Source organism: Canis aureus, chromosome 5 (genome assembly GCF_053574225.1).
Source record: "Canis aureus isolate CA01 chromosome 5, VMU_Caureus_v.1.0, whole genome shotgun sequence".
In the NCBI taxonomy this organism is placed as follows: domain Eukaryota; kingdom Metazoa; phylum Chordata; class Mammalia; order Carnivora; family Canidae; genus Canis; species Canis aureus.
This window is the reverse complement of record NC_135615.1, coordinates 82548922-82576829: the sequence shown is the minus strand read 5'-3', so window position 1 is coordinate 82576829 and position 27908 is coordinate 82548922. Positions and strand designations below refer to the sequence as shown.

At 39.6% G+C, this 27908-nt stretch overlaps 1 protein-coding gene across 3 annotated transcripts in view; it reads left to right on the top strand.

The window, feature by feature from the left end:
- The window catches only part of SPEN (spen family transcriptional repressor), a 94261-nt gene that overhangs the window by 34417 nt on the left and 31936 nt on the right, over positions 1-27908 (top strand). The window lies entirely within an intron of this gene.

The following is a 27908-nucleotide window of genomic DNA, read 5'->3' as shown; positions in this document are numbered from 1 at the left end:
TGCTAAAGCCCCTCTCTTGTTTAATGTTTTAGCTTTGCTTTTTGGTTTTTTTTTTTTTTTTTTTAATTTTTTTTTATTATTTATTTATGATAGGCACACAGTGAGAGAGAGAGGCAGAGACACAGGCAGAGGGAGAAGCAGGCTCCATGCACCGGGAGCCCGACGTGGGATTCGATCCTGGGTCTCCAGGATCGCGCCCTGGGCCAAAGGCAGGCGCCAAACCGCTGCGCCACCCAGGGATCCCTGTTTTAGCTTTGCAATAGGAATAATTTACTTCTTGAAAGGAAAATGAAAAATACTTTTTTTAAAAAAAGATTTTATTTATTTATTCATGAGAGACAGAGAGAGAGGCAGAAACATAGGCAGAGGGAGAAGCAGGCTCCATGCAGGGAGCCCGATGTGGGACTTGATCCTGGGACTCCAGGATCACGCCCTGAGCCGAAGGCTTAACCGTTAAGCCACCCAGATGTCCTGAAAAATACTACTATTGCTAGTATTATTTGTAGAACTTGTTTCTATATTTCTTTTATTTTTATTTTTTATAAAATTATTTATTTATTTATGATAGTCATACAGAGAGAAAGAGAGAGAGACAGAGACATAGGCAGAGGGAGAAGCAGGCTCCATGCACCGGGAGCCCGACGTGGGATTCGATCCCGGGTCTCCAGGATCGCGCCCTGGGCCAAAGGCAGGCGCCAAACTGCTGCACCACCCAGGGATCCTATATTTCTTTTATATATTTTGAGTAAATTTACTCAAAGTTGTCTGTAACCCTACTCATTTTTTCCTGATAGACCATTTAATATGATTTTATCTGAATTGTACTTAAAAAAAAAAAAAATTTGTACCTGCCACCCAGGTATCCCTAGAGGGGGATTTTTATTCACATACCTTTTTTGTCTATGGTTTCATGAGGAGGTTTGCAGTTACTTATTTAAGTAAGGAGACTTTAAGGGGAACTTTCTTTCAGGTTCATGTAGGAATTTCCAAAATTGCTGTCGTCTTGCAGGCTTGTGAAAGATTATGAATGAAGTGGATAAGGTGAGAAGGGAGTACATTGAGATTGGTGGCATTTTATGTATCATAATGACAGTGTACCTTCCATTTCTCTTATTTTACAAGTAATGCTTATTGAGAATGTTGATTTGGGGAAGGAACACTCATTACCTGACTATACAGTTTTCTATGCTTATATATAATGTGCTGGAAGCTATCAGATATGGAAGTAGTTTTAATAAATATTTTAAGTAAAAGTCAGTTGTTTCTTATTTTTTAAAGATTTTAAGTAACCTCTACACCCAACATGGGGCTCAAACTCATGACCCTGAGGATCAAGAGTCACATGCTCCACTGAAGGAGCCAGGTTCTCCAAAAGTCAGTTTTTTTAAGCATAAGGGAATTAATAATTAGTTTGTTGGTGATTATTGTAACGTTTAATCATAACACAATTGTCTGAGTTTTTAATCGTCAAACATGATCTCTTAGCTATAATAAGAAATAGGCAGATAATTTCTGGATTTAGAGATAAAATTTGGTTTTGTTGCACTGTGATTATTCTTAGATATATTTAGAGGCACAAAAATAGTTTGTATTAATTTTTAAAAAGATTTTATTTATTCATTCATGAGAGACATGGGGCAGGGGGGCAGAGACACAGGCAGAGGGAGAAGCAGGCTCCATACAGGGAGCCTGATGTGGTGGGACTCAATCCCGGGTCTCCAGGATCATGCCCTGGGCCAAAGGCAGGTGCTAAACTGCTGAGCCACTCAAGGATCCCCTGTATTCCTTTTTTTAAACAGAAGAAAGTCACTACCACTAAAAGTAATGCCTTTAAATTTCAGGAAAAAATGATACAACAAATAAAACTGTATTTGGGAAATTGATGTTTAGAAACATTTCTTTTCCCAGCTCTTCTGTTTGTAGCTGCATAGGATTGAAGTGAGAGTAGAAATTAAGTTGGTTTTATTGCATAATACCAACTTTTTCCTCTTTGCTGCTGTTTATATCTGTCAGTTTGAGATGAATCCCTTAAATTGAAGAGATTTTTTTTTTTTGTTCTTTGAGTGTGTCCTCAAAGGATGTCCACGGCATCCTCAATCGAGAAGATGCCCTTGCACAGAAACGATTGAAACAAACTATGCTAACTAAAATGTGAAAATAAACCATAGATGTTTATTGATTTGGGGATAACGTATATGTTTTGGGAGCATCCAGAGGACTTTCAAGGAGGAACAGTAAAGGTTTATTAAGCCTTTAAGAAGCTAAAGTCAAGGAAAATAAATATTCTTAGAAGGGATGTTTCTTTATTTTTTGCCCCTTCCATGTAAAATGAAAATATTTGCACGCTTATTTTAAGCTTAAGTAAAATACCATTTTAATGCATTTAAAAATTTTATATATTCTTAAAGATTTTATTTGAGAAGGAGCATGAGTAGTGGGAGGGGCAGAGGAAGAGGGAAAAGCAGACCCCCTGCTAAGCAGGGAGCCTGATGGGGTTTAAACCCAAGACCCTGGGATCATGACCTGAGCCCTGAGCTGAAGGCAGTTGCTTAACTGAGTCACCCAGGCGCCCTTATTTTAATGCATTTTACATAGCTGATTAGCCTCGTTTATTATTTTGCACTTCTGCCTCATTTTTACTTTTTTCATTTTTAAGATTTTATTTATTCATGAGAGACACACAGAGAGAGGCAGAGACACAGGCAGAGGGAGAAAGCAGGCTTCATTCAGGGAGCCAACATGGGACTTGATCCCGGGTCTCCAGGATCACACCCTAGGCCGAAGGTGGCACTAAACCACTGAGCCAGCCACCCAGGCTGCCCTCATTTTTACTTTTTTAGGTAGCTGAAATTATCTTAGATTTCAGTAGGAAGACTATCTTGTTGAAAATCAGTATTGTAAATAAAATGTAGTCATTGCTCTATTTCCAATTATTAAAAAAAGTTTTTATCTTGAAATTTGCAACTCTTACTTGTGATGAAATTGAATAGAAGCCATCTAATGGTTTCATTGACTCTATGACTGACTATTCTTGAAATATTGGTATCTTAAGTTCCTTTTTTATTCATAGAAATTTTTTTTTTTATTTTTATGGATACAATTGTCAGGTATCAGAGTTCTTTCTTTTTTCTTTTTTTTTCTTTTTTTTTTTTAAGATTTTATTTATTTATTCATGAGAGACACAGAGAAAGAGAGAGAGAGGGGGGCAGAGACACAGGCAGAGGGAGAAGCAGGCTCCATGCAGGGAGCCTGATGTGGCACTTGATCCTGTGACTCCAGGATCACGCCCTGGGCCGAAGGCAGGTGCTAAACCGCTGAGCCACCCAGGGATCCCAGGTATCAGAGTTCTTTAAAAAGTTACCTACTTGGAGGGAGAAGGGTTGAGGGAAAAAAGAGAATACCAAGCATATTAGTATGTCTGCAATCCTGGAGAAAACTTAGATTTAAAGTACACAGAGTCTCCCTGTATTTTGAATAGCTCCCACAAATACTATTACTTTCTAGAAGAAAAGCATTTGCTCGTTCCCCTTTTATTTTTTTTTTATTTTAAAATTTTTATTTATTTATGATAGTCACACACACAGAGAGAGAGGCAGAGACACAGGCAGAGGGAGAAGCAGGCTCCATGCACCGGGAGCCCGATGTGGGAATCGATCCCGGGTCTCCAGGATCGCGCCCTGGGCCAAAGGCAGGCTCCGAACCGCTGCGCCACCCAGGGATCCCTCATTCCCCTTTTAATGCAGTTTTGGGACTGTTGAGCAGCATGGAATAAATGTTTGGCAGTGTGTGCTTTGGGGAGTACACCCCAATGAATATATATATACACACACACATATGTGTGTGTACACATATATAATCATATATGTATACATGTATGTATCTGTTGGGAGGCTGTATGTATTAGTAGGTATCTTTTTCCATTCCCACCATCAGCTGGAAGACCCTATATTTTTGAAGCACATTCCTTTCTAGATTGCTATATAGTTTATTTTGGGGGCAATAAGCTGCCTACAACCTTCTGTCTTTGGGATCGTATTAGCTAGCTAAGCCTTTTTTTTTTTTTTTTTTTTAAGATTTTATTTATTTATTCATGAGAGACACAGAGAGGGGGTGGGGTGCAGAGACCCAGGCAGAGGGAGAAGCAGGCTACATGCAGGGGGCCTGACATGGGACTCAATTCTGGGTTTCCAGGATCAGGCCCTGGGCTGAAGGCAGCACTAAACTGCTGAGCCACCTGGGCTGCCCTAGCCAAGCCTTTTTAATGCTAAATATGGAAAATGGAGGTGTTTGCTTTCTGATTGTTTTGATGGACTTAACTTCCATTGTACAGATCTATAAATAGATCGATTTCCTTTCTGGTTTTCCTCTTTTTGTTAGTGTCAAGTACAAGCATTTCAGTAAGGCTTTCCATAGGTAATAGGTGGTGTCAGGGTTCTGTATGGAATAGGCAGTTTTGGAAACGAGTACTAGGCTGATCCATATTTGCTCTGTACTGAGAATCTAGCTTTCACTTAAGATCCCCTGCTGCTAGGGAAATGAGAACAAGGTAGACTTAATGCTGAGAGCAAATGAGGAGAGTTCATTGTGTACTGCCTGGGCAGCCAGTGTGTCTGAATATTGTGGGGAAAGCTAAGAACTGCTTGTTTGTGAGTCAAACCAGCCTAAACTGGAATCATCCAGTTTGAGTTGGCCGCTTGCCACCTCCCAGAGGCTTCCTTATTTTGCCAGAGTTTCTGCCCAGCCCTCAACCAGGGGGTGGGGCAGGGGACCAGGCAGGCGTCTGATCTGGGACTGGGCAGGCATTGGGGAGGAGCAGGCTGTGAAGTGGCTGCCAGTTAACCCGGTTCCTTCCTAGGGGGTGGCATTTCAGATATAGTAAGGAGTTTAAAACTAGAAGCTGGTATGAACTCTGATATTTCCAGTGCATCTTTACTTTATTACTCTCTTGCTTTCCCTATAACTTTCTTGTTTTCTGCCCTTTAAAAGCCAAGGCTTGAAAAACTGTCTGCCACTGCTTGGGTACATAATAACATGGTTTGCACTTGGTGATAAAGAGTTTATTACCAAAAATTGGGAGTGCCTGGGTGGCCCAGTCCATTTTGTCTCAGACTTGTGATTTCTCCTCAGGTCCTGATCTTGTCGTGAGATCCAGCCCAGTGTCAGGCTCTGCCCTCAGCTGGAGATTCTCTCTCTCCCTCTCTGTCTGCCCTTCCCCTCTGCTTGTGCTCTCCCTCCCCCCAAACAAACAAACGAACAAATAAAATCTTTAAAAGAAAATTTATTTAACTAATTTCTAAAGTTCCCCAAGTTCCCCAGGAATTTTGCTTTTAGTGAATTTGGTCTGAAGTGATGAACTGTCCCTCCCTTACCCTCATTCTTTCCATTTGGGTTGTGTTTTTTCTTTTTTTCTTTTTTTTTTTTTTTTGTTGTTTTGTTTTGTTTTTTGTTTTTTTGATTTGATTGTTAGGTGGAAGAAGTGAACATAGACTTGGGGATAAACTTGTGACTCCGTATCTTGTGAGTTTTAATTTTGAAGTAAAACTTTTTAAAAGATTTTGCTTATTAGAGGGAGAGGGAGAAGCAGATTCTCTCCCCTGCCCCTTCCCCCAGCCAGGAGCCTGGTGTCATGACCTGAACCAGAGACCAACTGAACCACCCAGGTGCCCTGAAGTAAAACTTTTTAAACTGTTAAATGAAATTTTTAAATGTTGCTTTCAAATTAACAAAAAGTAATTCAAATTCAAATCCTAAACAATAAATTTAGAAATTGAAAGTACTGTGTTGAATTTTGACACTTTAAAAAAATATTGTGCTAAAATAAATAATTAAAAATATGCTTAAATTGCAAATTGTTAGTGTCATGGCTACTTTCTGCATACAAAGAACCTCTTAGCTTTCCTTTTTGAGAAATAAGGGAATTAAGTGATTAAACATGGCCTAATTCTTGATCAGAGAACACCCAGAAGTCACTAAGCCATAAATTAAAGCCTCAAATAAAAGAGTACATTTAAAAAAAAAAAAGAGTACATTTATTTTTGTCTTTCTGGATGCCAGGGGTGTATATAGAAAATGGAAATTTCCATAATCTTGCTTATGTTTCAGACTTTTGGAATGAGATTGAAACCCCCATTAGGGGACACCTGGGTGACTTAGCGGTTGAGTGCCTGCCTTCAGCCCAGGGCGTGATCCTGGAGACCCGGGATTGAGTCCCACATGGGGCTCCCTGCGTGGAGCCTGCTTCTCTCTCTGCTTCTCTCTCTCTCACATGAATAAATAAAATCTTTAAAAAAAAAAAAAAAAAGAAAGAAACCCCCATTAGTCTCTTTTACTTACAGTAAAAGTTTATTCAGATAGAGCAGTTTTGGTGTTCTCTTTTATATTTTTTTTGAATTGTTTGCATTTGGAGGTCATTCTTAGAAACCCTGGTATAATTTCACCTGGCCCTGAATAAGGGATCATCTATTATAGATATAAAGGAAAATGTAGTAATCTTATTTTAAAGTAAATGAAACAGGGGCAGCCCCAGTGGCGCAGCGGTTTAGTGCTGCCTGCAGCCCAGGGTGTGATCCTGGAGACCCAGGATCGAGTCCCACATCAGGCTCCTTGCATGGAGCCTGCTTCTCCCTCTGCCTGTGTCTCTGCCTCTCTCTTTCTCTCTGTGTCTCTCATGAATGAATAAATAAATAAAATCTTTTTTTTTTAAAAAGTAAATGAAACATTGCCATTTTCTGAAGCTCGGACTTGGCCAAGATTTTACCATAGGTACCTTCCCGTAATTTTTTTTTTTTTTTTAGATTTTATTTATTTATTCATGAGAGACACATAGTGAGAGGCAGAGACATAGCCAGAGGGAGAAGCAGGCTCTCTGCAGAGCCCGACGTGAGACTCGATCCCAGGACTCCAGGATCATGACCTGAGCCAAAGGCAGACACTCAACCGCTGAGCTACGTAGGCGTCCCTAATTTTTAAAAAAAATCTATGTCTTAGAGTATAACCTGAGTGATTGCCTTTATTTATAAAGGGTAGTTTTATGACTGCTCTTATGAGAAAATAGAGCGCCCCCTGTTAATTTATTTACTTTTTTTTTTTTTTTAATTTATTTACTTAAATCATATGGTCATTCATTAAATTATATGCTACTAGAGTTTACAGTTGCTAGAAATTGTTGTATAAAGTGACCTCTATAGAACATCTTCCTAAATCACTTTATTCAATAAATGAATTTCCTCTTTCCAGATAGACAGAATATTAAGTAAAACATATATATATTTTTAAAAGATTTTATTTATTTGAGAGAGCGCACACACACATGTGAGCAGAGGGAGGGGCAGAGGAGGAAAGAGAGACTCCTTTGGACTCGGAGCTGAGCTTGGAGTCAGTCATGAACTTGATGTTATGACCCTGGTACCATGACCTGAGCCAAAACCAAGAGTTGGACACCCAACTAGCTGAGCCATCCAAGCGCCCCTAAATGAAATAAATTTTAAGATTAGCTTGCAAAATAGAGAATTTCTCCTAAGAATCTGAGTCATACTCTAATAATTTTTCATGGTATAGAAGAGATTAGAACTATATCCTACCATGCAAGTAGTAAAATATATACATAGAATCAGGTGGGGAGACATTATATATAGCTCAATAAAACAGGGTTGGACATTTTTAGAATTTGGCTTAGCTAATAACAATTGAGTTTTTCTTAATGGCATTAAATTTAAAACTTTTAAAATAAAACTTGAGTGAATTGTTGGTATAATCCTGATCAAGAGGTGGGTAGGTATTTTTTGTTTGTTTTTTTTTATTTATTTTTATTTAAAAATTTTTTTTAATGTTTTTTTTTTAAGCTTTTATTTATTTATTAATAGAGATGCAGAGAGAGAGAGAGAGAGAGGCAGAGACACAGGCAGAGGGAGAAGCAGGCTCCATGCAGAGAGCCTGATGTGGGACTCGATCCCGGGACTCCAGGATCATGCCCTGGGCTGCAGGTGGCGCTAAACCGCTGCGCCATCGGGGCTGCCCCTTTTGTTTGTTTTAAATCATCAACAAAGATAGTTTTTTTTTTTTTTTTAAGGTTTATTTATTTATGATAGACATAGAGGCAGAGACACAGGAGGAGGGAGAAGCAGGCTCCATGCCAGGAGCCTGATGTGGGACTCGATTCCGGGACTCCAGGACCCTGCCCTGGGCCAAAGGCAGGTGCTAAAGCACTGAGCCACCCAGGGATCCCCAACAAAGATAGTTTTTGAAGTATAAAGTGGTAGGTACCCTGGAACTAAGATCAACTTTTTCTTTTAATTCTGTACTTCTATTTTTTTTTTCCCTGCCCCCCCAATTCTGTACTTCTAAAGTGGAAATTTATGCCTTTAAGAATCATTTTGCTCACCTTTTGGAGCTGTCTTGAATTATAATGAGAAATATTTGTGGCTTTATCAAGATAACACGCTGGCATTAATTTTTCATGTTGGTTTTTATATATACTATAACAGTTATTTTAAAATTAAACCTCGGGGCATCCCTGGGTGGCTCAGGAGTTTAGCACTTGCCTCTGGCCCAAGGTGTGATCCTAGAGTCCCGGGATCGAGTCCCACATCAGGCTGCCTACATGGAGCTTGCTTCTCCCTCTGCCTGTGTCTCTGCCTCTTTCTGTGTCTCATGAATAAATAAATAAATTCTTTAAAAAAAAATAAAATAAAATTAAGCCTCTAGGGGCTCCTGGGTGGCTCAATTGGTTAAGGGTGTGCCTTTAGCTAAGGTCATGATCCCAGGGTCCTGGGATTGAACCCCACACTGGGCTCCCTTCTCAGCAGGGAGTCTGCTTCTCCTTCTGTGTGCTCTTTCTCTCTCTCAAATAAAATAAATACGTCTTAAAAAAAAAAATAAAGTTAGACCTCTAAAGTGTCAGGAGCCTGTGTGGCTCAGTGGGTTAAGTGTCAATTCTTAGTTTCAGCTCAAGTCATGATCTCAGGGTTCTGAGATGGAGCCCCGTGTAGGGCTCTGCACTCAACGTGGCATCTACTTGAGATTCTCCCTCTCTCTCTGCCCCTCCAGTTCCTTCGTTCTTTCTTAAATAAGTAAATCCTTAAAAACAACAAAAACCCCTACAAAACTTCTAAAGTGTTATTGGTCATAAATGGCATTTCTCTTTAAGGATTCTCATGGCTTTAACATGATCTCTTATTTAACAGGTGACATGTTTGTTTATTGAGGAGCTTTTGGTTCTAGAACTAGGTTGCCCAGTACTGTCCACTGGCCACCTGTGGCTGCGGAGCACTTGATAATTTGGCTAGTCTTTGCACCAATACTGATCTGTGCTATAACATGGATGAACCTCAAAAACATGCTAAGTGAAAGAAGCCAGTACAAAAGGCTATGTGCTATAGGATTCTTTTTATGTGAAATATCCAGATAAGGTGAATTCATTTATATAGATACAAAGTAGATTAGTGATTGCCTAGGACTGGGGATGGAAAAGAATGGAGAGTGAGGGCAGCCTGGGTGGCTCAGAGGTTTAGCGCCGCCCAGGATGTGATCCTGGAGACCCCGGGATCGAGTCCCAGTCCCACGTCGTCGGGCTCCCTGCATGGAGCCTGCTTTTTCCCTCTGCCTGGGTCTCTGCCTGTGTCTCTGCCTGTGTCTCAGCCTCTCTCTCTCTCTCTCTCTCTCTCAAGAATAAATAAATAAAATCTTAAAAAAGAAAAAAAAAACAATGGGGAGTGACTAATAGGTATGAGATTTCTTTTTGGGGTGATGCAAATGTACTAAAGTTGTATTCTCATGATGATTGTGTAATTTAAAATGCTTTATTCCAAGAAGAAGATTAAATCATTTTAACCAGAGCAATTCTTTTAATAATGAAAAAAAAAAACACCTTAAATGGAAAATAAGTTTTAAGTGATGCTTAATACTTTTGAAAGAGGTTGATTTTTTTTTTAATAATTTTTTTTTAAGATTTTATTTATTCATGAGAGGCAGAGGGAGAAAGCAGGCTCCATGCAGGGAGCCCAACATGGGACTGAATCCTGGGTCTCCAGGATCACACCCTAGGCGGAAGGCGACACCAAACCGCTGAGCCACCCTGGTTGCCCTTGAAAGAGGTTTAAAATGTGTCTATTAACATACAGTGGAATTCTGATGTTGGAACTAGGATAAGACTATTTAGTGGATACCATGTTGCTTCTAGACAGGATTTATATTACCAAAACTGGTTGTTGTGTTTGTTTTTTGTTTTGTTTTGTTTGACTTTAAATTTTAGTTAGCTAACATGCAGTGCAATGTTGGTATCTGGAGTAGAATTCAATTCTGAGTTTTGTGATTCTTTGAACCTTATTTTTGGTGATGGAGGGAATAGCAAACTAGCTGACTGAATGTGCTTTGTCATGGTGGTTGGAGCCATTTGGACTGTAGCTTTGAGTTTTGTTTCCACTGGAAGAAACTGCAGGAGTTGGTTAAGCAGAAGGACTTTAGGCTGGAGTTTAGTGAGTAATTTGAAGTCATTTACAAATAAATAAACGGGTATACCAAATAGCAGATGACTTTAGGCTTCCTGCTGGGGAACTAGGTGCCCTTCTAACCTCTTGAGTCTGGAACTGCCTTGAGAGTTCAGAAGTGGGAAATAGCAAACTTCTTTTTTATTCTGGTTAAGAAGGAGACATAATTACCACCAAAGTTCAGTTGGAAAAAGGCAAAAATCAAAGTTAAAATTGACTTGTGGGTTTGGTAAAAGTTACATCAGTTATACATAACCATTTGGAATAAAAAACACTATGGTTTCACTTGATCCGTATGCTTTTTTGGTTCATGTATTTTGAAACATTTTGGTTGTTCAGACAAATACATCCGATTTTATATATTGCATGTGGTTAAGGGAATGAAAAAATCCACCGTGTTATAATTGACGGTTTAGATTTCCTTTTTGTTCCTTGAATAAGATAACTCATGGAGGTTCTAAAGGATTTAGAACTGCCCTACAGGATTTCTTGTTCCTTGGGCAGACGTGTTATATCTGCTTATAACCTTTGGGGATAATGCATGTTTGATGCTTTTTGCTTTGAGTTACTTGAGTAGCAGGTTTTCTGCTTGGCCAAGGGTTGGCCAAGAATATAATGACTCCGTGAGCCCAAGCTCTTTGGAATTTAAGCCAAAAGTAATTCTAAGGCAAGGTGTTTTGGGGACAATGACAATACATAGAAAGATAAGCTTTTTACTTTACCTACTATGAATTTTGTACTTAGCAGAATCTGTCTGTTGCAGAATCTAAAACATGGGCTCCACTTCTCCATCCCTTAAAACCTGAGTGTAAAATGGTAATTAGCACTTTGTAAGTAGGTATCTGCTGGTTGGTCATCTTAAAATTCCTTTTTAAATTTATTTTTATTTATTTATTTATTTATTTTTAAAGATTTTATTTATTCATGATAGAGAAAGAGAGAGAGAGGCAGAGACACAGGCAGAGGGAGAAGCAGGCTCCATGCAGGGAGCCTGATGTGGGACTCGATCCTGGGACTCCAGCATCACGCCCTAGGCCAAAGGCAGGTGCTAAACCTCTAAGCCACCCAGGGATCCCAAAATTCCTTTTTTAAAAAAAATATTTATGTATTTCTTTATTTGAGATAGAAAGAGCATGAGTGGTGGGGAGGGGCAGGAGGGACTCCCTGTCAAGGGGCTCAGTTCCAGGACCTCAAGACCATGACCTGAGCCAAAGGCAGATTGAGCTACCCAGGTGCCCCTCAAGTTATATGTATGTGTGTGTGTATATATATATATATATATATATACACACACACAGTTTTTTAAAGATTTTATTTATTTCTTCATGAGAGAGAGAGAGGCAGAGACATAGGCAGAGGGAGAAGCAGGCTCCACGCAGGGAGCCGGAAGCAGGACTCCATCCTGGGTCTCCATCCTGGGACTCCAGGATCACACCCTGAACAGAAGGCAGACTCCCAACCCCTGAGCCACCCAGGCGTCCCTCAAATTATATTTTTTAATTCCAAAACTTGTAAGGCTTCATTTTTTAAAAAATTGGGGCAAAATATACATAGCATAAAAGTTGCCATTCTAACCATTTTAAAGTATACAGTTCAATGGCATTAAATACATTTACATTGTGCAGTCATCACCACCAGCCATCTCTAGAGCTTTTTCTTCTCAGACTGAAACCTGAGTTAAACCATGTTTGTTAAACCATAGGGGCGCGCCTGAGTGGTGAGTTTAAGCCCCGCACTGGGTTTCACGCCCAGTGTGGAGTTTACTTAAAAACAGAACAAAACAAACAAAATTTCCCCCAGTTGCCTGGCAATCACTGCTTTATTGTTTTACCTCTACAGAATCGACTACTCTAGGTACCTCATAAAAATGAAATCATACAATATAGTCCTTTTGCATCTGGCTTATATTTCATTTAACATGTTTCACAGATTCATCCATGTAGCAAATGACAGAATTTTCTTCCTTTTTAAGGCTGAATAATATTCCTTTAGGGTTTTTGGGGGGTAAACTTTAATTATCCAGCCCTCATCCTATAGATTAACTATTTCCATGTTCCTTTACTTAGCCCCACCCAAAGACAGTAAATAATAAACTGAAAAACATTAGCTGCAGCTGTAATTGCATCCCAAAGAGTTTCTTTTACTTAATCTTTTGTGAGGCAGCTAACCACATACAGGATATTTATGCTCAATTTTAAGCAGTATTTTCTGCCAAACTCTCTTTCTTTTTAAATATTTTATTTATTTATGCATGACAGAGAGAGAGAGAGAGAGGCAGAGACATAGGGAGAGAGAGAAGCAGGCTCCATGTAGGGAGCCCTATGTGGGGCTCGATCCCGGGACTCCAGGATCATGCCCTAAACTGAAGGTGAACACTTAACCACTGAGCCACCCACGCTTACCTCTGCCAACCTTTTGAAGTAGTCTTTAATGATTTTGTTTTTCCCTCATTTATGTAAACTCTTGGATTTCAGAAGAGGAAGATTAACCAATTATTTCAATTATTGTGGTTGAGTTTGCTACCACTTTAGTGACCATGATCACTATACTTATTTAGTATTAATCTTCCTTACCTGTAAAATGGACCCAGGGGGTACCTTGGTGGCTCAGTTGGTTAACTATCAATTTTCTCTCTCTCTCTCTCTCTCTCTCTCTTTTTTTTTTTTTTTTTTTAAGATTTTATTTATTCATTTGACAGAGTGCATGTGAGAGAGCACAAGGAGGTTGAGCAGCAGGGAGAGGGAGAAGCAGACTCCTTGCCAAGCTGGGAGCCCAATGTGGGGCTTGATCTGAGGACCCCAGGATCATGACCTGAGCCAAAGGCAGATGTCTAACCAACCAAGCCACCCAGGCACCGCATGTATCAACTCTTGATTTTGACTTGGGTAATGATCTCAGGGTCCTGGGATTGAGCCCTGCATTAGGCTCCACTATCAGCACAGAGTTTACCAGAGAATCTCTCTCTCTCCCTCTCCCTTTGCCCCTCACCCCACTTGCTTGTACATGCACACTTTGTCTTTTTCTAAAATAAATAAAAATTTTTTTAAAGATTTATTTATTTATTTATTCATGAGAGATACACAGAGAGAGGCAGAGACACAGGCAGAAGAAGCAGCCTTTGTGCAGGGAGCCCAATGTGGGACTCCATCCCAGATCTTAGGATCACGCCCTGAGCTGAAGGCAGATGCTCAACCACTGAGCCACCCAAGCGTCTCAATAAATAAATCTTTTTAAAAAAGTGAACCCATCACTTATTTAACCTTTATACATGCTTGATATTTGTAAATGCTCATAAAGACTAGATGAGAACTAGAATTCAAGAAAAGTTAACTTCTGAGGTGTATACTTTCTACTAAACTTATAAGTCCTTAGGGAATAAATTACTAATTTTTTTTATGTCAGCAATAAAAGCTGATTGTAGTAAAAAGAGAAATTACTGCTAGTAGAATATGGTTCTTTTCTTTGTCTAATAAGAAAGGTTTCCTTTTTGTCTTTTTCACTCTTAATCTTTTTTTTTTTTAATCAGATCTTTCCCCACTACAAGTCTTTGTTGTTTCTTTTATTTTCTAAGACTTTGTTTGCGAGAGAGAGAGAGAGAGAGAGAGAGAGAGAGAGAGAGAACGAGTGGAGTGAGGAGCAGAGGATGTAGCAGATTCCCCACTGAGCAGGGAGCCCTATGTGGGACTTAATCCCAGGACTCTGAGATCCTAACCTGAGCCCAGGTCTTTGTTGTTTCTTTTTTTTCTTTTTTTTTGTCTTTGTTGTTTCTAATGAAGGAGAAATCTGTGGACCAAAATAAAATTAGAATTAAAATAATGGTTCCATAATAAAAAATACAATCCCATTCTTTAATATATCCATAGTTACTCTCAATAAGTAGCCCAAATTGAAAGAATTTAGACGACTTTTCCATTACCTTTGCTTTCCCCATATATTTTGGAATAGATAGTTGTAGAATCACCAGTTAGAGCTAACTCCTTTCTCTGAAATAATTTTGAGGAACTTTATCTGGATAAACCAGGTAGTGAGACCCCTTTTATTATTATTATTTTTTTTTTGAGACCCTTTGATGTAGCAGAATCTTATTGACAAAAAGCAGCAGGAATCCTGTTTCATTGACTGTTTTGGAATCTCTCATCTTTTTCTAAGGTGCAAGTGCAAAGAGAATAACAGCTCACTTTGTATTTTACTTTATAGGTCCTGTGTGTGTGTGTGTCAAAATAACATAAAATTTACCATTTAACCTTTTTTTTAAAAAAAAGTAATCTCTACACCCAATATGGAGCTTGAACTGGGACCTCCAGATCAAGACTTGTGTGCTCTACTGACTGAGCCAGCCAAGCGCCCCCCATTTTAGCCATTTTTAAATATATATAGCTCAGTAGTTCTAAGTACATTTACATTGGGGCATCTGGGCGGCTCAAGGGTTTGAATGTCTGCCTTTGGCTCAGGTTGTGATCCTGGGAATCAGTCCTGCATCAGGCTCCCCGGCAGGGAGCCTCTTTCTCCTTCTGCCCATGTCTCTGCTTCTTTCTCTGTGTGTCTCATGAATAAAAATAAAAAAAAATTTAAGTACATTTACATTGTTAGGCAACCATTACCACCATCCACTTCCATAACTTTTTTATTTTTCCAAACTGGAATTCTGTATCCATTCAACAATTTCTCATTCTCCCACCCCCAGCCCCTGGCAACCACCATTCTACTTACTATCTCCGTGGATTTGACTATGCTCAATATATTATGTCAGTGGAATCATGAAGTATATGTCCTTTTGTGACTGGCTTATTTCATTTAGCATAATGTCCGCAAGGTTCATTCAGGTTGTAATTTATGTCAGTTTCCATTTATTTATTTGTTTGTTTGTTTAGATTTTATTTATTTATCCATGAGAGACACAGAGAGAAAAAGAGGCAGAGACACAGGCAGAAGTAGAAGCAGGCTCCATGCAGGGAGCCTGACGTGGGACTCGATCCCGGGTCTCCAGGGTCACGCCCTGGGCTGAAGGCAGCGCTAAACTGCTGAGCCACCCAGGCTGCCCAGTTTCCTTCCTTTTAACGGTTGAATAATACTCCATTTTATTTTGATACTATACTTTTTTTTAAATCTAGTTGTCTGTCCATGGACTCTTGGGTTGCTTCCATCTTTTGGCTTTTAAACATGCTGTGAATGTGGATGTACAAATAGCTATTGGAATCCCTGGTTTCTATTCTCTTTTTTTTTTTTAAGCCAGTAAATATTTGAGGAATTTTACATGTAATTCCTTCCACTGGTAATCACCTTAGTTCCTCCAAAGTCAGAAAATCATAATCTTCAAGTTAGCCCGCCTCTCCCTCCCTCCCTCCCTTCCTTCCTTCTTTCCTTTTTAGGTAACCTCAGTACCCCCACGTGGAGCTTAAACTCACAACCCCAAGATCACAGTCACATGTTTATTGACTGAGCCAGCCAGGCGCCCCAAAAATAGCCCTTTTAAAAAGAACTTTTGTTCAGTCCACAGTTGTCCCTGTCATTCCATAGTTCTTTCAGTTGGGCTTCTCTGATCTCTACCTGAATATGGACAGGCTTCAGAAATTGCCTGGTGTACTCTTTGGGACCCAATTTCTTTTCTTTCCTTTTTTTTTTTTTTTTTTTTAAAGATTTTATTTATTTATGCATTAGAAAAAGAGAGAAAGACACAGGCAGAGGGAGAAGCAGGTTCCATGCAGGGGGCCTGATGTGGGTGGGACTCGATCCCGGGACCCCAGGACCACACCCTAGGCCGAAGGCAGTGGCCAAACTGCTGAGCCACCCAGGGATCCCCGGGACCCAATTTCTTTACTTCACGGCCTCAGAAGTCAAATTGTAGGAAGCACATTGATTGCTATTTTGGCAAATGATCTAAAATTACTATTCCTTAATTGTTTCTAATATTGAAAAGTCTCGTCACTTCTCCTCTACGAGTCTGGCAGAAAGTGTTAGAGATCCCATTGTCACTGCTGCAGTAAGCTTGCTGCCTGTTTTCAGTTCCTTTGGTTTAATACCCAGAAGTAGAATTGCTGAATTCTCTGGTAATTCCAGTTTTTTGAGGAACTGCTGTACTGTTTTTTATAATGTCTATATCATTTTATTTTCCTATCAGCAGTGCATAAGGGTTCTAGCTTCTTTTCATCCTTGTCAACACTCATTATACTTTGCTTTTTATAATAGCCATCCTGATAAGTGTGAAATAGCATCACATTGTGGTTTTGATTCAAATGAATTTCCCTGTTGATTAGTCATATTGAGCATCATTTCATGTGCTTTTTGGCCATTTGTAAATCTTCCTTGGAGAAATGTCTGTTTAAAATCAAAGGTGACTATTTTTGCATCTGGGCGGGTTGTTTTTTTGTTTTGTTTTGTTTTTTTGTTTGTTTTGTTTTGTTTTTTTGCTGTTATATTATTTTTATATTTTTATATTGTCATTTTTAAAGGCAAATTTAAAATGTCTTAGTGTTTGTACAACAAAATACCCCCATCATGCTCTATATGCAAATAGAAGTTTTACTAATTCTTCTGAACATGGTACTTTGGTGATGAAAAATCTAATTGTGATACTAAACTACCGCCCTGAATCCCTAGGTTGAGGATAAAGCTACCGAACTCAGAAACCATTTAAATACGGATGGAATAGTTTCCACTGATGTAAACCTTACTAGAGTATGGGAGGCAGTGTTGTATATTTCATCAATTACTTACTTGAAGAGAACAGTTTTGTATAATATTGTGACTCTGCTATTGATATGGCAAAGCATGTATTGTAAAAAGCTGTTAGGAGTTTCCCTTTTTATCATGTTTTCCAAAATCAAGTGATACTAGCTTCCTCTTGAGTCAGATTTTCAGAAATCTACATTTTTTTCCACATTTTTTTCTGTAAGTTTCAGAGTTGTTCAAATATTTTTATAAAGTAATATATTAGTAATAAGAACAGTCACTTTAAAGGATTCCACATTTCATTTGGAGCTTAAAATTAGCATATTGCTTTTCAAAAGAAGGGAAGACAGATAATGTAAGCAAGGTTTTTTAGCCTTGGCATTATTCACTGTTCACAGATCATCCTTTTCTGTGGGGCTCTCCTGTCCTGTGTGCTGGAGTATGTTTCACAGCATCCCTGGCCTCTGTTCATTAGGTAGAAGTAAGCTTCACCTCCACCCTCAGTTATGACAACCAGAAACGTCCTATGATGGAGGGCACCGATAACAGGATGCATGAAATGCAAGACTTGTTTTTGTTTTTACAGGTATCCATGATTTTTATTTATTTATTTATTTTTAAGGTTTTTTTTTTTTTTTTTTAAGATTTCATTTATTTATTCATGAGAGACAGAGAGAGAGAGAGAGAGAGAGAGAGAGGCAGAGACACAGGCAGAGGGAGAAGCAAGCTCCAAGCAAGGAGCCCGATGTGGGACTTGATCCTGGGTCTCCAGGATCACACCCCAGGCTGCAGGCGGCGCTAAACTGCTGCGCCACCGGGGCTGCCCGTATCCATTTTTTTTTAAGATTTTATTTATTTATTCATGATAGACACACAGAGAGAGGCAGAGACACAGGCAGAGGGAGAAGCAGGCATCATACAAAGAGCCCGAGGTGGGACTCGATCCAGGGTCTCCAGGATCACACTCTAGGCTGCAGGCGGCGCCAAACCACTGCGCCACCGGGGCTGCCCCGTATCCATGATTTTTAACTCAGGTTATTAGTGTTAAAGTTCTGGAACATTAGAACAGCCATTAGCATTCTTAACTAATTAATGAAACATCAAAGAAGAAAGAAGGAACCTTGGCAGTTTGCACTAAAGTAATATCAGAAGTTTGCATTTTATTCTTAGAGACCGAGTTATTTAATACCTTCATTTTATTGGAGTTACTTTTCTTTTCTTTTCTTTTTTTTTTTTTTGGAGTTACTTTTCAAAGACAGGGCAGGCAGGGAGGGGCAGAAAGGCGTCTTCTATAGAAATGGGTATGGGTAAGAGCTCTTTATGTACTTGCTATATGCTAGGCGAGGTGCTTGAGCATTTTATAATCAATCCTTGTCACATCCCTCACATTTACAAGAAAACTAAGGAGTAGAGAAGAAGTAATTTAACCAAAGAGTTATGTCTAATTAAAAAAAAAAAGGGGGTTTCCTGGGTGGCTCAGTGGTTGGGCATTTGCCTTTGGCTCAGGTGGTGATCCCAGGATCCTGGAATTGAGTCTCATGTCAAGCTCCTGCTTCTCCCTCTGTCTGTCTCTCTGCCTCTCTGTGTGTCTCTCATGAATAAATAAATAAAACCTTAAAAAAAAAAGATGCCTATGACTAGAAATTGATATATTGCTCTTAAAAAAAGTTATTTTTAAGCAATCTCTACACCCAACATGAGGCTCAAATTCACAACTCCAAGATCAAGAGTCACAGTTTTTACTGAATGAGCTAGGCAGGCACTCCGATATATTGCTCTTACTTGGATAGATACTGGTGGGACAAGAGGGTCGAGACAAGGGAATGAGAAGGAGCAAGTAGAAAATTAGTTTGGGGTCAAGTTGTAAAGGGTCCTCTCTTGAAGAATGTGGACTTTACCCGGCAGATATTTGGGAGCTATTAGAGATGAGTGGTCAGAAGTAGGTGGAGAGTCATAGACCCCTACCTAGAGTGAGCAGGACCTTTAAAGGTCATGAGATCTGGTTAATTCACTAGAGAAATTAAAGTTGAGAGAGACAAAATGAGGTGTCTTACTCTAGACCATAGAGATGAGTATTTCCTTCCTTATAAAAAACAGGTATAATACAGAGGTTAATTCAGGTTAAATCAGAAGTGGAAGTGTTGAAAATAGAAGTGGGATCACTTCAGATTGTCTGTTAAAGTAGTGACTTTTTGCTCTTTACTTTCTGGGCTCAGGATCCTTTTTCTTTTATTTTCTTTTTTTTTTTTTTAAGATTTTATTTATTTATTCATAGACACAGAGAGAGAGGCAGAGACACAGGCAGAGGGAGAGAAGCAGGCTCCATGCAGGGAGCCCGATGTGGGACTCGATCCCAGGTCTCCAGGATCACACCCCAGGCTGCAGGCGGCACCAAACCGCTGCGCCACTGGGGCTGCCCTCAGGATCCTTTTATATCAAATTATGAGCTTTAGTTTGTTATAAGTAATATCTATTGACATTTGCCATATCAGAAATTAAGACTTTTAATTTGAAATTTTTGTTTATTAAGTAATTTGATATGACTCAGTAATTTGAATAAAAATCATTTCATTTTTAAAAAGATTCTTTCTGGGGAATCCCTGGGTGGCTCAGCGGTTTGGCACCTGCCTTTGGCCCAGGGCGCAGTCCTGGAGTCCCGGGATCGAGTCCCGCGTCGGGCTCCCTGCATGGAGTCTGCTTCTCCTTCTGCCTGTGTCTGTCTGTCTGTCTGTCTCTCTCTCTGTCTATCATGAATAAATAATAAATAAAATCTTTAAAAAAAAAGATTATTTCTGAGAGGGCACATGTGCCAGTGGGGGAGGGGCAGAGGGGAAGGGAGAGAATCTTTTTTTTTTTTTTTTAAGATTTTATTTATTTATTCATTAAAGACACAGAGAGAGGCAGAGGCAGAGGGAGAAGTAGGCTCCCCACAGGGAGCCTGATGTGGAACTCAATCCCAGACCCCGGGGTCACGACCTGAGCCAAAAGCAGACACACACTCAACCGCTGAACCACCCAGGTGTCCCAAGGCAGAGAATCTTAAAGGGATTCTGCGCTGAGTGCACAGAGCTAGATGTGGGGTTCAATCTCACAGCCCTGAAATGATGAATTTAGTGGAAACCGAGAGTCAGACATTTAATTGAGCCACCTACATGCCCCGAGCAAAAATCAAATTTTTTTTTTTTTTTGCAAAAATCAATTAGAAGGAAATACATTTGGAACACCTGGCTGGCTCAGTCAGGTGTCAGTCAGACTCTTGATCTCAGCTCAGGTCTTAATCTCATGGTTGTGAGTTCAGGCCCAGCGTAGAGCCTACTTTGTTTATTTTTTCAAATCCATTCATTCATTTATTTATGATAGACATAGAGAGAGAGAGAGAGAGAGAGAGAGAGAGAGGCAGAGACACAGGCAGAGGGAGAAGCAGGCTCCATACCAGGAGCCCAACGCAGAACTCGATCCCGGGACTCCCAAGACCACGCTCTGGTCCAAAGGCAGGCGCTAAACCGCTGAGCCACCCAGGGATCCCCAAGCCTACTTAAAAAAAAAAAAAATTGGGATGTCTGGATGGCTCAGCGGTTGAGTGTCTGCCTTTGGCTCAGGGAGTGATCCCGGAGTCCAGGGATCAAGTCCCGCATTGGGCTTCCTGCATGGAGCCTGTTTCTCTCTCTGCCTGTGTCTCTGCCCCTTTCTCTGTGTGTGTGTGTGTGTGTGTGTGTCTTTCATGAATAAATAAAATCTTTTTAAAATTAAATTTTAAAAATTAAAAAAAAATTTTAATTGGGCAGTGCCCAACCAGAAGTAGTTTGGAGTGTTGCACCAATAGGAGCTAGGGGAAAGGCTTTTTATAGAGATAAGGTGGAAGCAAAGCAAGCGAATCATTTGATCAGTTACAGTGTAGGCATTTGCCTCACCTGGAAAAGCATCATTCACTGTGATTGTCCTTAGGTTTGCTTTTTTTATTTATTTATTTTTAGTTTTTAAAGATTTTATTTATTTATTTGAGAGAGCATGAGCTGAGGGGACGGGCAAAGGGAGAGAGAATCCCAAGCTAACTCCATGCCGATTGCAGAACTGAGTATGGGGGCTTGATCCCACAACTGTAAGATCATAAACTGAGCCAAAATCAAGAGTCGAACTCAACTGACTGAGCCACCCAGGCGCCCCTGGGTTTGCTTTCTTAACATGAAGCATCTATAGGGTTAACTTTTGGTTTATTTACATAACCTGCTAAGGTATTGGAACCACCTCAGTCTCATGGCCTCTTTGCTTAATTAACAACTCTCTTCCAACCCCTCCTCCTTTGGTCATCCTCTCACACACAAGAGAGTAACCAAAAATTCAGTATTAGTGCACTATCACAAAAACTCATGGGTTGTAATGTCAGGTCTGAAAGAATTGTTTTTGCTGTTCATTTTGTTTGTTTCTCCAAGTGAGACTGAGGTTCTGCTGATGGCTACAAACACAAATTTAAGACCCCTGAGAATATAGCCCACTAGGGAGACAGCAATGATGACTGTCAGTTGCATAATGCTAAGAGACTGAAGTATTCTCCTTAGGGCCCTGTGAAACCAAACATGTACCTGAAGGGGCATCAGCCTGTTTTAGCCAGGTGGCTTGTTGGCTAATTTCTTGTATGTGCTATAACATCAGAGGTGCGATCTACGTATACAGCAGGAAGTATTTGCTGTGATACACTGTTCAGCCAATAAGCAATCTAAAGCAATTCTGAGGGCACCTGGGTGGCTCAGTCAGTTAAGTGTCTGCCTTCAGCTCAGGTCATGATCCCACACTGGGCTCCATATTCAGTGGGGAGTCTGCTTCTCCCTCCCTCTCTCCCCTTGGCTTGTGCTTGCTCGCTCGCTTGCTATCTCTCTTGCTCTCAAATAAATAAATAAAATCTTTAAAAAGGTGTGCGGGGGGCGGGGTGGGCAATTCTGTTATCTAAAACCACCCTGGGGGAATGCCTGGATGGCTCAGCGGTTGAGCATCTGCCTTTGGCTCAGGGTGTGATCCTGGAGTCCTGGGATCGAGTCTCACATCAGGCTCCATGCATGGAGCCTGCTTCTCCCTCTGCCTGTGTCTCTGCCTCTCTCTGTGTCTTTCATGAATAAATAAATTAAAAAATAAAAATAAAAATAAAACCACCCTAGTAAGAAATTCTAGGAACGTTTGTTGTGTATCTGTGGCCTCAGTGATAGATTTAATGACAATTACCAGGGTTAAGGAACATTGTTTTCCTGTGCCTTAAAAGAGAGAGAAAAAAACAAAACAAGTAGGGGCAAAAGAAAAGCAAACAGCAAGAAAAGGCCAAAAGAAATAAAGATTTCATAGTGGAGATGAAGATCTTCATTCCTGATTTTGGAGGAGCTGTTCACCTCAAGATTGTGTTTGCTTCTGGAGAGAGACCTCCCTAGCTAAGTTTAGATCTTCACCTGGAGTAAAGTCTGGTCTAATCAGATAGCTAGGTTCTCCTAACTACTCCTGTATTCAAACTGTTATTATAATTTTTGTGTGAGGTAGAAGAAGATCTGGCCTCACACAGATATGTAATTGAAATAAGGAAGACCTCACAGACCTCCTGAAAGGACTTTGGGGATCCCCAGGTCCCTGCAGCCACATTTAGAGAACTCCTGCATGAAAATGATAGGATTATCTTGAAAATTTTGACCTGTAAGAAATTGGATGTAGAATTATTATTACCTGGTATGGTGATACATCCCATTAAAGAAATTACATGATTTTTCCTTCTCATTTGATGGAAGCATGAAGACAGTGTTTTGAATTGCCAAAGCCTGATGGAAAAATCTGCATTTTACATCTTTTTCCCCCTCTTTATTCAAGTTTGTATATTATGTAGAGAGAAAATTATTAGCTGCCTGATAGAAGAGAGGTTGTTGGAAAATTGGTATTACATCTGCTTTTAACAAATGGTCCCTCTTAGCTTTTAATTGCAAAGTTTTCTAGTTGCTTTAATTGTTCCTTTTTCCTTTTATGCCAGATTTTTGTTTCTCAACTTAATTTGGTTAAATGCTTTTCAATCTTTCAGCTTTAAAAAACTAACAGATAAATATTTACCATAATCAAATGTTTACAAATACAAGGATCCAGATGTTAATGTCTGTCATTGATGAACAAATTTAGCCTTGAGTCATCTTATAAATAGTATCCCAGTGCGTTGACATTTTCAGTGTGAAGAGTCAAATGCTCATTGTAGTTCTGTATATAAAATGGGTGTAGGAACAGGGATAGTTGATTATATGACACTATAATTTGAGGTAAGAGAATCCTAGCATCCTGATTTCTGCTCTTATTAATAATTATGTAGAGGTTACCACCCATTGCCAGAGGGCCTTGTCCCTTCCCTGGCAGCCTGGGCCCTATAGACTGTGGCAAAGGCAGATCTGCCAGATGGGGATTTTAGAGTTACAAGGGGATTCTAGAGCTGCAGATGCCTCTCCCTGCAGCCAGGGTAATGGCTTAATGATGCAGACACCTGCATTGGAATGGAGCTGGTCCAGCTGTGGTGGGGGCAGCAGAGTTCCAGTAGGGCTCAGGAATGTGGGCTTCTCCCCAAACTGTAGCTGCTGTGTGGAAGACAAGGGAGCCTTTGCCACAGGTTATAACTGGGCACTGACCAGCATCTTCCATATGATTTTGTTGGGAGGCCACCTGGTTTCATGCACTAAATTGCTCATACAACTGCACTGCCAACTCATGTACACTTTAGTACCGCTTATGTTTATTCCTTTTTTTAGAAAATTATTTATTTTAGAGAAAGCATGTGCGTAGGTAGATGAAGAGACTCTTCAAGCAGACTACCCATGGAGCCCCATATAGGGCTCCATCTCATGACCATGAAATCATGACCTGAGCTAAAATCAGTAGTCAGATGCTTAACTGACTGAGCCACCTAGGCACCCTGATGTTTATTCTTTTTTATCTGCTTCCGAATAAATTGCCGTTTGTAATTTCTATATTTTATTTTTCCCTTTTATTGGTAAAATGTTCCTATAAAATAAAGCTATTTGCCATTAAAAAAAAAAGAATTGGGATGCCTGGGTGGCTCAGCGGTTGAGTGCCTGCCTTCAGCCCAGGGCATGATCCTGGAGACCTGGGATCGAGTCCCACATCAGGCTTCCTGCATAGAGCCTGCTTCTCTCTCTCCTTAAGTCTCTGCCTCCTCTCTCTGTGTCCCGCATAAATAAATAAAATCTTTTTAAAAAAATTGTTAAGTAACTAGTTGCTTATTATATTTTTCTATTATGGAAATTTCTATCAGATCTACTTCTTAGTTTTCTTAGTAATCTATCTTTAAAAAAAAAAAAAAGATTTTATTTATTTGAGAGAGAGAGAGACTATGAGGGGAGCTCAGCTCAGGGCTTTGATCCCAGAACCCTGGGATCATGACCTGAGCCAAAAGTAGCTGTTTAACTGAGCCACCCAGCTGCCCCAGTTTTCTTAGTAATGTTAATTAAAAACTATAAGCATATATAAGAAGTAATTCATTGTAGTTGTCTTACGGGCTTAGGAAAAGTGTTACTAGATTTTTTTTTTTTTTTAAGTAGGTGCTACACCCAGCACAGAACCCAGTGTGGGGCTTGAAATCACAACTGTGAGATCAAAACCTGAGCTGAGATTAGAGTCAGGATGCTCAATTGATTGAGCCACCCAGACACCCCATTGCCTAGATTTCTTTTAAATTGTTTTTATCAAGGTGCCTGGGTAGTTTTATTTGGTTAAACAGCAGACTCTTGATTTCGGCTCAGGTCATGATTTAAGGGTCCTGGGATTGAGTCCCTGGGTCGGGGCTGCCCACCCAGTGGGGAGTCTACTTGTCCCCCCTGCCCCCCACATTCACTCTATCTCAAAATCTTTAAAAAATTTTTTTTAATTGTGTTTTTTGTTTTTTCAAGTTCTTTTCCATTTAGAACTTTAATTGATGTTGAAAATGTAATATGATGTGACCAGGTAAATTTAAAGTTTACTGTCTTAAAACTATTGATATACCATCATAACTACTTGCAGGAGAGAGAGTATGAGCAAGGGGGAGGAACAAAGGGAAAAGGAGGAGCAGACTCCCTGCTGAGCAGGGAGGCTGATGTGGGGCTTTATCCCAGGACCCTGAGATCAGGACCTGAGCCTAAGGCAGATGCTTAAGGACTCAGCCACCCAGGTGTCCCATTAGATTGGAACAGATTTTCATTCATTACTGTTGGCCTTCAAGAAAGAACTATATATAAAAAAGAAATAAAGAAAGAAAGAAACAACTATATACTATATATATCATTTGCCTCCCGCCCTGAAAGATTTATTTATTTTTTTAGAGAGAGCACACACGAGGGAGCAGAGTTTGAGGACAGAGGGCAAGGAAGAGAGAATAGAATCTTTTTTTTTTTTAAAAGATTTTATTCATTTATGCATGAGAGACAGAGAGAGAGAGAGAGAGAGAGGCAGAGACACAGGCAGAGGGAGAAGCAGGCTCCATGCAGGGAGCCCGACGTGGGACTCGATCCCGGGTCCCCAGGATCACACCCTGGGCCGAAGGCGGTGCTAAACTGCTGAGCCACCCAGGCTGCCCGAGAGAATAGAATCTATAAGCAGTCTCCATGCCCAGTGCGGAGCTGGACACAGGGCTTAGTTCCATGGCCCCAAGATTATGACCTGAGCTGAAAATAAATAAGAGTTGGATGTTTAACCTACTGAGCCACCTGGGCACCTTTATATCATATGCTTTGATGAACTGTTGTGATTCTTTAGTTTTAACAAAATTATAAAAACAGGAATTTTTTATTTTTAATTTTATTTATTTTTTTGGAATTTTTTAAAATTAAAAATGGTAGGGCTCTTCTGGGCACTTGGGGTTCCTGTCAGTTTAATAGGACAGGAAAATATTTGGGGGTCTAAATTTGTGCCCCCATTTTGATTTATTTTTTATTTTTTTATTTTTATTTTTTGTTTTTTTTTCCCATTTTGATTTATGATCTTAAAATCTATAGTATGTTTAGTTAAACTACACTGGAAATGCATATTGCAGTTTAGATTAGCATATTGAAATGTGAACCCAGAAGTGAAGTCATTTTATCATTTTGTAATTCATTTTAAAAACTTTCCCTCTTTGGCGCATCTGGGTGGCTAATTTATTTGAGTGTGCACAGGTAAGGTGGGGGTGTGAGGGGAGGAGCAGAGGGAGAAGGCGAAGCAGACTCCCCACTGAGCAGGGACCCCCCCCCACATGTGGAGGCAGATGCTTAACTGATTGAAACACCCAGGCACCCCTCACCTGCATTTTTATGATAGAGGCTTATATAGAACTTGGTGTTTGTTGCCTCACTGATTGTTTCAATAGCAGAAATTCTGCTCTTGCCCATATTTATTTTACCCCCTGTTGCTAAGGAATTTTGGTGTTTATAATAGTGGCATTATTGTAATTAAAGTATTTTTCTTAATTTTTTTTTTTTGTTAATGAGTCATTGGAATTAAGCTGGTAATCCTATATAACATATCCTATACTGTAATCATATGGTGGCTTCCCCAATACTCTTTATTACTTGTAGGACTTAATACATATAACAAGGATTTTTGTGCTAAAAGACAATTTTATTAATCCTTAATTTGAATGAAAATATAGTATCCTGTTTACTTATTGTTAGTAACACTACCTTTACTGAATGATCTTAAAAAAAAAATCTTTTTATGGAGAAAACTGAAGCCTAACCTCACATGACAATCTGCAGTCCTATCTTGGGGCTTCTATCCCAAGTAGTTTGTATTTTGTAACTCAGTTATGTCCTTTTAGATCTTACTAGCATAGGTTTTTTTCTCTGTGTTTCAAACTTCAGGGAGCTCTGATAACCTTGTGATGTTTTCATCTTTTGCCTTAGCATCTGAGAGCTAAACAAAAATGCTGTGTAAATTCTTAGAATACCCTGTTTTCTTATAATATTTGTTTATTTCTTAAAAAGCAATGGCAAATTTGCCTTAGTTCGTTGAGTTGGATTTATTTATCTGGCTGGTTTAGAGATTGTCTTGACAATGAGAGCTGTGGTTTTAGCCCAGATGATAAAAACTATCAGGTCTTTCCTCTAGTGGGTATACTTGAGGTGAATTAACCACCCCTCCCCTGGAGTTATTTGCTTAAAAGATAAGTCTTCCATGATAGGGAGGGAAAAGTGTAGAGCAAAATTTTAGAAGCCTGTAAATAAATAGCAGATCCTGTAAATAGTTTTTTATTAATATATTTGAGAATGCTGTAACAAAAGAAAACCATAGCAGTCTTTTGCACATCCAGTACTGAAAAGAGACTTTCCTATTATTCATGTAGTTCTTAGGTATAATAAACTTGTTTAAATATATCTCTCTCTTAATCTGAGTGTGTAGGTAATATTTTCTCCTTGTCTTTCAACTGTTTGCCCCTTTGAGGATTGTATCAAACTGAAGAATAATAAATTCTCAATTTCATTGACTCATTTCCCACATTACTCAGAGGGAAAGAGCCTAAACCAACAAGACTCAAGTAACTTACATAATATTTCTTCATTAATCCCTCAAATACTTTTAAATTACCTAGGAATTTATTTAGAATACTTTTGTTTTCCTCAAAATTAATACACCCCTAAAATGGTGGTGGTGGTGGTGGTGGTGGTGGCAGCAGTAATAATAGTAACAGAGCAGTGCCACTTCATTTATTGATGGTGTCATATTCCAAACCCTATAAACCTGTGGGTTATTTTATTTAATTTGTAACCCTGCAAGATA